Source organism: Hemitrygon akajei, chromosome 15 (assembly GCF_048418815.1).
Source record: "Hemitrygon akajei chromosome 15, sHemAka1.3, whole genome shotgun sequence".
NCBI lineage: Eukaryota > Metazoa > Chordata > Chondrichthyes > Myliobatiformes > Dasyatidae > Hemitrygon > Hemitrygon akajei.
The window spans coordinates 14810082-14825400 of record NC_133138.1 but is presented as its reverse complement, the minus strand read 5'-3'; the positions used below and the strand labels follow the sequence as shown (position 1 = coordinate 14825400).

Sequence of the window (15319 nt, the reverse complement as noted above, 5' to 3'; positions counted from 1 at the left end):
AAGTGACAGATAACCAGAAGTTCTGGATACATTGAGCCAATCAGAACCAAGGAGGGAAGCTATGCACATCTGTATAAATACAAATCTTTTTGTCCTTTATTATAACATTGGTAAACAACAGTGTGTAATACAAATTCAGATCTGGTTGCCAGATCATTTCCCGTCTTTTTGATTCTACTTTAACACAAAAGTTGACAGAAAATAGCAATACATTGAGAGATACTACTTAAAGGGTAATAATGTATGAACAATGCAGTAACGGACGTATATGAAAGTGCAAAAGTAGCTCTCCTGATGGCCATTGAGTGTAATCAAGTACACTGCCAGATCAGATCAGATATTTCCATATTCCAGACATAGTCTGTATCACCAGAGTGCATAAAAAATAAAAACAGAACAAGGCCAATGGACCCTTAAAGAATATTCTTCTTTCAATAAAAATCAAGGCTGATCTTGCACTTTGTTCATTTTCTTGTCTGGTTTCCTATAATGTTAGATGCCATCACTGGCTATCTATTTCATTCCTAACTATATTCAATGATTGAAGTTACATAATTTGCTGGGTATTGGTAGTGTTTAGGCCTCGCAACAGGGTTTGTAAGAGTTAACCTCTCCTGGACTCCTCTTCCCACTAGCCATTCCAACTTGATAAGGGCTACTTTGGGCATGCTATCATCCATTCCCACTATGGAATTCCTAGCAAACTTTGCAATCAAAGCCCACAAATTTGGAATGATACAATGCAAAAGAAGTTTTACATTAGATTATAAGAGATTGGATCAGGAGCAGGCCATCTGGCCTATCAAGGCTGTCCACGATTCAATAAGATCATGGCTGATCTGGGCGTGGTCTCAAGTAAGTCTACCTGCCTTTTCCCATAACTCTCAATTCCCCTGCTATGCAAAAATCTATCCAACTATCATCAACTAAATGTAATGATGTAGTCTTTAGCTGTTTCCTGTGCAGAGAATCCCACAGATTTACTACTCAGTGGGAAAAGCAGTTTCTCTTCATCTCCATCCTAAATCTATTCCTCCATATCTTGACGGTGTGCCTCTTCTATTTCTAGTCTCGCTTCCCAGTGGAAAGAACTTCCCTGCCTCAGTCTCGTCCATCCATTTCATAATGTAATGTTCCTCTAATACGCCTCTTGTTCTTCTGAATTCCAGTGAATATAGACCCAGATGACTCAGTCTCCCCTCATAAGTTAGCAGTCTCATCTTCAAAATCCATCTGGTGAACCTCGTCTGCACCGTTTCTAAAGCCAGCATGTTCTTCCTCAAGTAAGGAGACCAGAACTGCATGTCATACACCAGCTGTCATCTCAGAAGTACCCTGTTCAGTTGCAGCATAATCTCCTTGATCCTAAATTCATTCCCATTAGCAATGAAGGCCAACATTCCATCTGCCTTTTTTGGTAACCTGCTGCACCTGCAAACCAATCTTTGGCGATTCATGCACAAGCACTCCCAAGTTCCTCTACACAACAGCATGCTGCAATTTTTCACCACTTAAATACCATTAACACTATGTATTTTCTATTAATGTAATCTCCAGATATCCTATAGTCCAAAATTCAGTGAAGGACATATAGAGGCCTAGTACACAAACAGCATTGTGATAATGATGTTTCAGTGACATTGATTATGGGATAAATATTGGCTAGGGCACTGGGGATAAAGTCTCATGTTGTTTTTAATTTATTGCCATTAGATCTGTAAAGTTCTTCTAAGAGAATTGACAAAGTCCCAGTTTAACACCTATACTGAAAGATATGGGCTGAGTATCAATAGGCATGTTTTAGGTGGGCCACTTCTTTGTAGTGTCTGTATCTGATTCCATTAGACTTGTTTCTCAATTTGCTTGCTATAATGACGTTAACTTTTGATGTTTCCTGAACTAGAACAGCAAGATCACATTACACCACGTTTTTAAATATTTTTCCTTCCGAAGTGTTTAACTTAATTTTTCCACTTTATACTCCATTTGTCAAATTCTCCTCACAGCTCACCTTCCTCCTTGGCTTTGTGATGGTGTTAAGTACAGACAGCTCCTGTGCTTTGGATGTTTGGGAAATGGAAATTTGCTGTTTCAGAATTCATAAATCATTCCCTAAAAATTTGAGATATAGAACAAGATTCACTCTCATGAATGTTTACATGGACAACGAAGTAAATAAATAAACACTGTCTTTCAGTTTGACGTTCCCCATGATTGTGTAGATTACATACCTTTGTATTTGCTAGGAATATAAACCCTCTAAGTTATCTGTATAGCTCTTGGATATAGTGGTGGTTGTGGTGGGGTGTTTAGAAACAAGTTAGCATTAGACACTAGCCTCTATTTAAAGTTCTTATTCTTTGATTAGTAAGTTCGACAAATCACTCATTGTACCAGTTACGCTATTGTAAATGTACTAATTGGACAATTCAGTTTTAAAAGCATATGTTACAAAGTTTTTAAAAAAGTTAGATAAATTTAACAATGCTGCTGGTATATTTGACCAAAGGAAAAGTTTCATAAAGGCAGGATCAGGGCTGTCATTTGTCAGGTGCTAGCTGTTCTTGCTGTACCAGACAGTCCAAGGATGTTTGGCTAAGAACGGTGGGTATAAAATTGTTAGTTGCTTCAATATCTTGACAACTGAAACATGCGAGTGAAGGTGAATGATGTTCTAAAGATTAAGTTCCTGCTTGAAAGGCAAAATGTATTGAACTGGTCTTCATGCAGGCTCTTGCGAGATAATGTGGCAGGTGACAGTGGTCACCTGAGACCCTGACAATACTTCTGATATTTTTCTTTTCACACCTTTCAACTATCAATAATTGTTTTGTCTCAAATGTACCTTAAAATAATGCATTCTGATGATCAGAGAGACTTTTTTTTAGACATTCTTGTTGAGTTATCACAACTGTGTCCCAAAGATCTGTAAGGACAGAGACCTTGGATATATTTAAGGCTAAAGAGATAGTCTTTAATCAGTAAGTGAGCTGAGGGTTATGGGCAAGAAAATAGATCAGAAGAATGTCAGATCATCAGTGATCCTATTGAATAGTGGAGCAGGTCTGAGGGGTTAAAGATCTACTCCCGTTTCTCTGTCCTGTGCTGAAATTGATTGAAGAAAGGGTTGTTGAGTTTGTACTAGTGGAGGGTGATCCATAGCCTCAGCAAGTTTTGAATATGTTACAATCCATCTTTTCATTGAACAATAAAGACCATTCTCTGTATCTTTTTATTAACCACAGTAATCCATCCCTTAACCACACGACATCTGAACAAGGGAAATAATTCCTCAGTGTATTGATGGATAAGTACACCAGTTTCAAACTAGAATTTGCATGAAGAAGGCTAATTAGAGTGTTGTTGCCAAACAATTATTCTTCTAACTTTCCAGTGGATAAATGTGATTACTTGAATAAGAGTTTGTGATGTGAGATAAACTTACATCCAATACTTCAGATGGAACTTGCAAAGTTATTTTTTTCTGCTTGCATATATGTGCCATAGGACAAAATACATGGTTGGTTTGTACACATTTCGGATGATTCCCAGTACTTAAGCTAACTGATTTTTCTCAGGGGAAGCAGTGTTGGTAAGTATCTTACTGTTGAAGGTGATATGAAAAACATATGAATAGTTCTCTCTGCTCAGTGGGGATTTTGGATGAAAAAGAGACCGAGAAGAGATGCAATTAACTGTGGTGGCCCAGGAGATCCTCAGAAAAAGTTTTCAAAGACAGTTGGATTGGATTAAAATATGAACAATGTTTGTCAAGCCATGAAGATTTGGGTGCAGAGTTGTAAGAATTTCACTGATCTGACATCTAGTCAACATTACTGAATGAATTGTAAATTGCCAGCAACTTCACCCAGACTCTTCTCAATGTACCACATCCCCATCCCTCATTACCCATAAATGAGGGTGAATGGAAGGGTGAGGGGGTGGTGGTCGGTGGTATGGTCAATTCTCTTACAATTATCATATATCCTCAGAGTTGGTATAGATAGGACCCAGAAAGTAATGTGCACCATCTATTGTGAAGTCTACAACTTCTTCTATCTTCCGGGCAATGGGAATGAAATAAAGTTAAAAGCTGAAAATATTGGTGATAATTATCTACAGATGAAATTTTATAGAGAAATCCTGCAGTTCTCAGCATAGCAAAATTCTCCACAGAGGTTGCTCGGCCCACTGAGCATCCCTAACACGTCTGGTGTTATTTCAGAAATTTTGTATTTGTATTTATTGATTATTTTTCAATTAAATGAAGCTTGCTCTTTTTGAATAGTGATGATTACTGATCTTGGTGATTTAAAAAGAAATCAGTGCCAATATTTCTAGGTCCAAATTGTAAGTGATCAAATGTTGAAACATTTTTAATCATGGTTATCTAGTCTGGCAGTCTATTCTTCACCTTGCTCTTAGGTAGCAATTTTGATGGGGGAGGTGGCAAGATTATAATTAGGACATCATTAATAAAGTACTGACATCACTGTTCTTCCTGGAAGTTCAGGGAGAATTAATCCCTCCAGCTTCACATGAGAATATAGCCTTCTGTTGGGAATGCTTTTATTCTTTCATCCCTCTCCTGCCATCTTATCATGGTCTCATTCTCTCAGGCATGCTGTATTCCTAGGGGCATTCTGATTAATATGCCCTGTCTGGGAGCACTTAGTTGTGTTGGTTCTTTTTAAAGTCTGTCCATTAGCACCTCCCACATCTATAGATTTTAGCAACTTCATAATACTCTAGAAATCACTCAACACTTGTAGAAATATGGCAACAATTAATAAGCTACCAGCCAGTATTAGTGGGGATTTTTTCAGTTGATGAGCACCAGTAAAATTAGAAGGAAATGGTAAGAATAGTAAGCAGAGATGGCAGTAAGTTATATTGCTTTACAATATCTCTGCCTTCTTTTCATACTTTTTAGTGTTAACTTTCCACATACTCTTGACTTTGTCAATACGATGTCCAGTTTGACTCTTTCAACAAATGAATATGTTGATTGAATATTACTCTGGAAACAATTTGGCCCCCAGCACTCAGCATAAATGCTGCTGAGAAACATTTTGTTACTATTATTAGCAAAGCTTTCTTGACCCATATTCTTAGCTGCTATATTTCCTCTGAGGCTTCTTCACACTTTAAATGATAAATTTTCAATAGAATATTGGAGTTGAAATTTCAAAAATACCCGAATAATACTACTGCACAAATTAAAAAAAATACCATAATATATTGGGAGATATTCAGAATACAACTGTTAGGAAAGTGATGAATGCTGCAATTGATAAACTCCAGAAGATACCAGGAGTTTCAGAACATGTTCGAACCCTGAAGGTTAACAATCACCACTTGTGCATACATTACTCAGACTGGAGTTAGTTGCAACATCTATGCTTTTTAAAGAGGGACGCTCTACATCATCTCCATTTTAAACTATGTAGTTATGCCACATTCAGGCTATTAATTTACATATAGATGTACTGTTCATTCCTGTCAACCTTATTTCGCTATTTTGATGGCGACACTATTCCAGTTTGCAAGGATAGCAACATCAACGTGACAATGTTGCTCAGTGCCAATTGAAGCATTATCTCTCAAATTTAAACCCATCTCTGCAAAAGGTTTCAGAGCTGTTCTCATGCTTTCACACAACCATGAAGACCTTGGCTCATTATCTAGCTACATTAATTTAAATACACCAGCCTCCTGCCTCAAGGCAGTTTTTCTTAAAATGACTAGTGAAAGCGTTTCTTCATTATACCTCAATAAAGCCACTTGGGATATTTGCTAAACTACAGCTGTTGTGTAAATACAAGTAAATGTGCCTGTTAATTAATTCACTTAAAATAAAATTATCAAATGTAGGTTGATTGGTAAAGAAATATGACAAGTTAACATTATGGGGTCAGATGTTTCACTGAAACCTGGAATATCATTATTTTTATTTTAAAAGTATTTAGTTATACAGTGCAGAGTAGGCCATTCCAGCCCGAGTCACATCACTCTAGCAACCTCCATCACACCCAATTAACCTTAACCTAATCATGGGACAATTTACAATGACCAATTAACCTACCTGATTCATCATTGGTCTGTGGAAAGAAACCAGAAGACCCGGTGAAAACCCACACATTCCACAGGGAGGGCAAGAAGACTAACCAATAAAAAATAGTCCACAGACATTGTCTCCTCTGAATCAGAAGTAGAAAGGTTATGCAGCATCTTTATAAAGCCTTTCTCATTCCCAAGATGGAGTACTGCATGTTGCTCTGGTCACCCTACTCTATGAAGAATGTTATACTGCTGGATGGTATCCAGAATAGATTCACTATGATATAGGCTGGGATGAGGTAGTTCAGTTATGCAGAGAGACTGGAAGTCAGCTTTGCTCTTCCTGCAGAGGAGGAAGTAAGAGAGAATATTGCATTATGAAAGGGATCGATAGGGTAGACTGCAGTAAAATGTCACCCATATCAGGTGTGGAAAAAAATATCCGATATAGATTTAGGGTATTGGAGGTGAAGTGAGTGGCCCCTTCTTCAGCCCGAGAGTGGTAAGTGGTATGCTTTTTAACCTCCAAAACATAAAAACGAATTGAAAGGAAATATGGAGCGAAGAATAAATGTATATGTTTTATTATTTTACTTTAAGCAAGATGTGCATGAATGATGTAGGGGTATGATGATGTATGCAATTCATGTACTTTTACATATAATCTGTAATGAATTATTCAAACAAAACAGGTTTAATCAAACAATATATTTACAATATTACACAAAATGATTGAAATATTAACTACACAACACTTCTGCCTCCTTAGCTGTAAATCCAACTCTGTATAGAATGCATCTCAATTTATATGCATATACTGTATAATACAATAACCATATAGACATCCACAACATTGAAAATGTTAATTTGTTCCATTCATGCCTTAAGATTTAATTGCTGTGGAGGATTTGAATTGAATTGACTTTATTACTTACATCCCTCATATACAGGAGGAATAAAAATCCTTATTATTTCTCTGTCTAAATGCGCAATTAATAGTAATTTGTAATAAATAGTATATGCAACAGAATAGTCAATATAACAGAGGAATACAACTGTATCAGCATGAATTAATCAGTCTGATTGCCTGGTGGAAGAAGCTGTCCCGGTGCCTGTTGGTCCTGACTTCTATGCTGTGGTATACTTTCCTAGATGGTAGCAACTGTAACAGTTTGTGGTTGGGGTGTCTTGGCTCCCCAATGATCCCTTGGGCCCTTTTTACACACCTGTCTTTGCAAATGTCCTGAATGGTGGGAAGTTCACAGCTACAGATGCGCTGGGCTGTCTGTACCACACTCTGCAGAGTCCTGCGATTGAGGGAAGTACAGTTCCCATACGAGGCAGTGATGCAGCCAGTCAGGATACTCTCAATTGTGCCCCTGTAGAAAGTTCTAAGGATTTGGGGGCCCATACCAAACTACTTCAACTATCTGAGGTGAAGGAGGCGCTGTTGTGTTTTTTCTCCACACAGTCGGTATGTACAGACCACGTGAGATCCTCGGCGATGTCTATGCTGAGGAACTTAAAGCTGTTCACCCCCTGAACCCCAGAACCATTGATGTCAGTAGGAGTTAGCCTGTCTCCATTCCTCCAGCAGTTCACAACCAGCTCCTTTGTTTTAGCGACATTGAAGGAGAGGTTTTTTTTCTTGACACCACTGTGTCAGGGTGATGACTTCTTCTCCGTGTGCGGCCTCATTATTATTTGAGATTAGGCCAATCAGTGTAGTGTCATCAGCAAATTTAATTAGCAGATTGGAGCTGTGGGTGGCAACACATTCATGGGTATACAGAGAGTAAATGAGGGGGCTTTAGACACAGCCCTGAGGGGCACCTGTGTTGAGGGTCAGAGGTGAGGGAGCCCACTCTTAACACCTGCTGGTGATCTGACAGCAAGTCTGGGATCCATCTACACAAGGCAAGGTGAAGGCCGAGGACTCTGAGCTTCTTGTCGAGCCTGGAAGGAGTTATGGTGTTGAATGCTGAACTGTAGTTCTGCATCCTATTGATGTCCCTCTGTAAGCTCTGACAACACTCCAAACTATCTACAACTGCCCCAACATTTGTGCCATCAGCAAACTTACTAACCCACCCTTCTACTTCTTCATCGCGGTTACTTATAAAAATCACAAAGAGGAGGGATCCCAGAACAGATACCTGCAGAAAACCTCTAGTCACTGACCTCCATGCAGAATACTAACTTCTACAACCACCCTTTGACTTCTGTGGGCAAGCTAATTCTGGATCCAAAAGCAAGTTCTCCTTGGATCCTACGCCTCATTATTTTCTGAATGAGCCTCACATGGGGAAGGTTATGAAATGCCTTACTGAAATCCATATACATTACATCCATTGCTCTACCTTCATCAATGCATTTTGTTACATCCTCAAAGAATTCAATCAGGCTCGTAAGTCATGACCTAAACTTGACAAAGCCATGCTGACTATCCCTAATCAGATTATGTGTCTCCAAATGTTCATAAATCCTGCCTCTTAGGATCTTCTCTAACAACTTGCCACCACGGAAATAAGACTCACTGGTCTATAATTTCCTGGGTTATCTCTACTCCCTTTCTTACAGAATATGCAAGAAAGAAATCAGTTTCTTACAGCCTCAGATATTTTTCAACAGTATTCTGGAATATATAAGTATAAGTCCTGCTCTATTTGTCTTGAATTCCATCTTGCAACATGTGAGGTAAATTAATTTAATTTAAAAATTTAAATGATTAAATGCTCAAAGTAGGATGTCAACTACTATTTGAACACATTTTGTGAAAATAGCAATAATAATTAATTTATATATTGTATGTAATTAGTTTTGCTACAACAAGTGTATGGGACATTGGAAAAAAAAAGTTGAATTTCCCCATGGGGATGAATAAAGTATCTATCTATCTATCTATCTATCTATCTGAAAGAATATTTGAGACATTCTTACTAGATTCTAAGAATGTAAGAAGTAGGGTAAGAGCCGGCCCTGCTATACAAAGATACCAAGGCCTCAGTTGCATCAGTCTGCCTTATCTCCACACCTCTTGGCTCTTTACTGGTCCAAGATTCCAATGTTTATCTCATCCTTGAACGTGTTCCATCATTCATTCAGCACAGTTTGCAGTAATAGAGAAATTCAAATATTCACTTTCCTTTGAGAGAAGTTACTCATTTCTGGCTTGAGTGAGCCATCTCTTATTCTGAAACTATCCTTCTTATTTTGTGATTCTCTCAGCTAGGGCAAATATTGTTCAATTAACTCTCAAATAAGTCAAAACCTTATTTGCTTCAGTGAGATCACCTCTTATTCCTATAAGTTCCAATGCTTAATAGCTGAATCTTCTTACTACTTCCTCATCAGTCAATCCTTTGAATCTGGGATTTAACCCAATCAGCTTTTGCTAGACTGCCTTCAATATAACTAAACCTTCCTTCAATAAGGAGACTAAATTGATATATACTACCTCAGGTTTTGTGTCGTCAATGCCATGCACAGTTGGAACAAACTTTTCCTAACTTTTATACTCCAACATTTTTCAATGACAGCAATGATTTGCTTTCCTAATAAATAAGAAAGAGATGAAGGGGTATCTCATTGAAATCTTTTAAATGTTGAAAGGCCTAGACAAAGTGGATGTGGAAAGGATGTCTCCCCATGAAGGGGAAGTCTAGGAGAAGAGGGCACAGCCTCAGGATAAAGGGGCGTCCATTTAAAACAGAGATGCAGAGAAATTTCTTTAGCCAGAGGGTGGTGAATTAGTGGAATTTGTTACCACAGGCAGCTGTGGAGGCCAGGTCATTGGGCGTATTTAAGGCAGAGATTGATAGGTTCTTGATTAGACACAACATCAACGGTTACATGGAGAAGGCCAGGGAGTGGGGCTGAGGAGGGGAGAAAAGGGTCAGCCATGACTGAATGCCGTAGCTGACCTAATGGTCGAAATGGCCTAATTCTATTTCTGCTCCTGTGTCTTACAGTCTAACTACCTGAATCTGCATGGTAGCTTTGCGGTACATTTACCTGGTTGCAGACCCCTGTAGTAAGCTCTTTGGGCCTATGTGGGGAGCCAGAGAGTGCTAGGCTGCAAACATTTTTAGTGTGCCTGAATTGGTTAGTTGTTGTTTAACGAGAGTCATTTATCACTTAGAATTCCTTGCGTTTTTCATAAGCGGCTCTCTCTTAGTAATGTGATGTTCTGGCTTGTTTTGATAGACTCAGGGATTCCATGTTACTCGTATTATTTAAGTGGACATCCAATTAGCACTAACCGCGGAATCCTAGTTTTGAGAAAGTTATGTTTCGTGGTGTAGTTCAGCTGAGCCACCGATGTTCTGTTGGAATATGAATGAATAAACTCTGGTTGCTCTCTCTACATGGGAGCTAATCTTTCCTCTGCACTTGGGTTCAAACATTGCCGGTGAACATTGTGACAGACCCCATTGTATAGCAGCACTCTTTAATGCCTTCAGTAAAGAAAAATTCTGCTATTTTCCCTCTATCAATACAGATAATCTCACATTTCTCTACATCATTCTCAATTGCTTAAAATTTTCACCACATTGTTTATTACTAAACAAGAAAATAGCTGAGAAATACAATAGTAGATACCTGTAAGACTGAAGTTTCTAAAGGTACTTGGTCTTCAGGTCGATTTGTGTTAAGCAGGTCTGATATAATCATTCTCTTTTCAGATACAGAGCAATTCCTTTTAACTTGATCAAAGAAACATACCAGAAATTTGAGGATTTCAGATTAATTGCATAATCTGTCGAAAATGCCATGTCAGAGTAAAAGGAGTTAACCCTGGACCCTCTGCAGCTTGCTTATCACCACAATAGGTCAACAGCAGAAGCAATCTCAATGGCTCTTCACAGCCTTGCATCAGCTGGACAATACAAACATCTTTGACGGGATGCTGTTCGTTGACTACAGCTCAGCATTTAACATCATCTTTCCCACTGTCTTGATCAACGAGCTACAGAACCTGGTCCTCTGGACCTCCCTCTGCATTTGGATCCTCAACTTCCCAACTGGCAGAACCACAGTCCGTGTGGATTGGTGATAATATCTCAATGATGATCAACATGGTGCAAATCAGGGGTGTGTGCTTAGTCCACTGCTCTACTCTTTATACCCATAAGGCCAGGTATAGCTCAAGTACCATCTATAAATTAGCTGATGATAAAACCATCATGGGTAGAAGCTCAGATGACGATGAGAGTGCGTACAGGAGTGAGATATACCAGTTTGCTGAGCGGTGTCGCAGCGACAACCTTGCATTCAATGTCTGTAAGACAAATGAGCCGATTGTGGGGGTAAGATGAAGGAGCACGAACCAATCCACAGAGGTATCATAGCTGGAGAGAGTGAGCAGTTTCAAGTTCCTGAGTGTCAAGATCTCTGAGGATCTAACCTGGTCTCAACATATTGATGTGGCTATAAAGAAGGCAAGTCAGCCACTATATTTCATTAGGAGTTTGAGAAGATTCAGTTTGTCACATCAAACATGCAAAGACATCTATAGATGTACCATGGAGAGTATTCTGACAGGCTACATCACAGTTTGGTGTGGGGGTGGGGGGTGGTGCTACTGCACAGTATCAAAAGAAGCTACAGAAAATTGTAAAATGAGTCAGCTCCATCTTGAATTCTAGCCTCCATAATATCCAAGACATCTTCAAGGAGAAGTGCCTCAGAAAGGTGACATCCATTATAAAGGACCTCCATCACCAACGGCATGCCCTCTTCTTGTTGTTACTGCCAGGAAGGAGGTACAGAAGGCACACACTCAGTGATTCAGGAACGCTCAGTGATTCCCTTTGCCATATGATTCCTATATGGACATTGAACCCATATACTACAACACATTATTTCTGTTTTTGCACTATTTTTAATCTATATATATGCATTCACTGTTACTTATTAATTAATGTATTTTTTCTATACATTAATCTAATCATGTGTTGAATTGTGCTGCTGCTGCTAAGTTAACAAATTTCACAGCACATGCCCATGATAATAAGCTTGATTCTGGTTCTGAATTTATGAATAACTAACAGCTTGTAGCTTTCAGGATTTGTTTCAAAATTGTATGAATTGCTTGCACGTAACAATAGAGGATCTCTGGCCACTCATTTTCATAATGGCTTATTTGAGGCTGACAAGTAGAGAAGACTGACTGACAGCTGCTGAACGTGCACTTTTCAGCCATCAAGAAATCTATCTCAGATGTAGAGAAGGAATCCCCTTCCTTTGCTCACACTCTGTCTCCAAGCCCACTGGAATGACGAGTGTCATGTTTCCTATCTAATCATTTCTCATAATCCGCCGCTGTTTTTCTTAATCCTCTATCCATTGGTTGGCACCATATATAAATTCCTGGCCAAAAAATGGGATGAGCACTAAAACACCATGAAATATGTGCAAAATGCTCTACTTTGTGTTAAGCTATTTTCAATAGCACACTTTTATGTGCTGTGTGAATAAGCTTCTAATACAAATAATTTCCTATGATTGGGAAGTTCAGAAAAAGTGACTGAAGTACTTAGATTAAAACTAAGGCATTCATAAAAAAATCAGAAAGTTGTCTTTCTCACATGCTCTGTCCATATTGATATTAAACCAGTTCTGACTGCTATTACACCAATTAAAAGTTTCAAAACCAACATTGGTAAGATCTAGTAGGGAGGGATATTAAAGTTCAACTTAAACTTTATTATAAAAGTACATATATGTCACCATATACAACCCTGAGATACATTTTCTTGTGGGGACACTCAAGAAATCTATTTAATGGTACTATAATGGGATTAATGGAAGATCAAACAGAGAGTAGAAGACAACAAACTGTGCAAATACAAACATAAATAAATAGTAATAATGAGAACATAAGATAATGAGAAAAAGAGTCCTTGTAATGGTTATGGGTGTTGAGTGTAGTTATCCCTTTTTATTCAACAGCCTGCAGACTGAGAGGTATTTGCTGTGAGAGAACTTTGTGGTCCAAGACCCGAGGCTCTTGTATCTTCTACCTGATAGCAGCAGTGAGAAGAGAGTATGACTGGGTGGGTGGTGGGGGGTCTTCCAATAACAGCATTTCATCTCAATGTCATCTAGATTAAGGGATAGAGGAGCAAGTCACAGACAGTTGTATTGCACATAAAAAAAGGTGCTTCAGCTTGGTACTGACAGGAAACGCTGGAAATGCTCAACAACTCAGGTAGCACATATGGAGTCTGAACCAGAATAAACATTTCATCAGGATAAGCATTTCCAGTTTTTACTTGAGATTTCCAGCGTCTGCTGTTGCTTTTCATGTTTGGTGCATTGGAAGGAGAAACAATGCAGTCAGCGCTGAGCAGACTAAAAGCAAAAACACGATCGAGGCACAGAGTTGGCTGAAGCAATTCAATGCCTTATGAAATATATCCAGATAGAATATTGACATTAAGGAAGAAGATATGGTGAAACCTTTGAAAACTTTAGGATAGTTAAGTCCCAGGGACCAGACATGATATAGTCCAGATTTACTACAGGAATTGAGGGAAGAGATCGCTGTGCCTTTGGTCATGATTTTTGTATCTCTACTGGCCACAAGAATAGTACCAGTTGACTGGAGGGTGACAAATGTTATTCCTTTGTTCAAGAAGGGGAGTAGGAATAACTTAGGAATTATAGACCAGTGAATCTCACTTCAGTGTTGAGCAAACTAGAGACAGGATTTATGAGCATTTGGAGAAACATATTCTGATCAGAGATAACCAGCGTAGCTTTGTTAGGGGCAGGTCATGCCTCATGAGGCCTGATGGAGTTCTTTCACGATGCATCAGAGAATATTGATGAAGGTAGATGTGGCAAATATGGATTTTAGTAAGGCATTTTTTAAACACATCATATTAAGCTCAATCAGAAAGTCAGGATACAGGGACATTTGTCTGAGATTGTCTTAGATTGCCAATAGAAGGTAGAGGATGGTAGCAGATGGAGTGTCAGTGACCAGTGGTGTTCCACAGGAATTTGATCTGGGACCACTGTTCTTTGTGATTTTTATAAATGACTGCTTTGAGGAAGTAGAAAGGTGGGTTAGTATGTTTGCAGATGACATGAAGGTTGGTAGAGTTGTGGATCGTGTGGAAGACTGTTTTAGATTGCAGTGGGGTATTGGCAGGATGCAGAGCTTGGCTGAGTAGTGACAGATAGAGTTCATCCTGGAAAAGTGTGAAATAATTCATTTTGGAAGGTGGAATTTGAAGATAGAATACAGGATTAATGGCAAGATTCTTGGCAATGTGGAGGAGCAGAGAGATCTTGGGGTTCATATTAATAGATTCCTCAAAGTTGTCATGCAAATTGATAGGGTGGTTAAGGAAGCATATGGTATGTTGGCCTCCATTAGCTTAGGAGCGGAAAGATAATGTTGCAGTTCTGTAAATCCGTGGTTAGACCACATGTGGAATATTATGTTCAGTTCTGGTTGCTTCATCTTAGGAAGGATGTTGATACTTTAGAGAGAGTGCAGAGGAGATTTACCAGGACTAGAGAACATGTGTTATGAGGATAGGTTGAGTGAGTAAGGTCTTTTTCTTCTTTTCAGCAAAGAACAATGAAAGGTGACTTGATAGAGGTGTACAGGGTGTTAAAAGGCATAGATCGAGTGGATAAACTAGAGACCTTTTTTGCCCAGGGTGGAAATGGCTAATATGAGGGGGCACAATTAGAAGAACGTATACTGGGGATGTCAGAGGTAAGTTCTTTACTCAGAGAATGGTAGGAGGATGGAATGCCCTGCAGGGGTGGTGGTAGAGGCATTTAAGAAACTCTTAGATAGACAGATAGAAAGACTCAGATAGAAAAATGGAGGGCTAATGATGAGGGAATGATTAGATTGATCCTAGAGCAGGTTAAAATGTTGGTACAAATTTGTGGGCCGAAGAGCTTGTACTGAGCTGTAATATTCTATGTTCTATAAATAAGTTGCTACCCACATTCAGATACCGAGACAATGCTACTGTTCCGCTGACTGCAATAAATCACTTCATATCTTTGTAACAACACCTGCCGAACTGTCTCTCAGTGAAAGAATATGCCCCTCCATCTGATCATGACTTAAGTAATGGGCGACTGGATAAAATTTACTGAACGTTTAACAGATAATTGAACTGAATTCAGTCCAGTCAATCCACAGCAAAATTTATGTAGCTTCTTAAAGTATGAAAAAGTATGAACATTATTTTTCATGACTGCCATGGAAACATTAATGTCAGCC

At 38.9% G+C, this 15319-nt stretch overlaps 1 pseudogene; it reads left to right on the top strand.

Moving 5' to 3' along the window:
* Positions 1-11246: 11246 nt before the first annotated feature.
* The window catches only part of LOC140739539 (elongation factor 2b-like), a 58163-nt pseudogene continuing 54090 nt past the window's right edge, over positions 11247-15319 (top strand).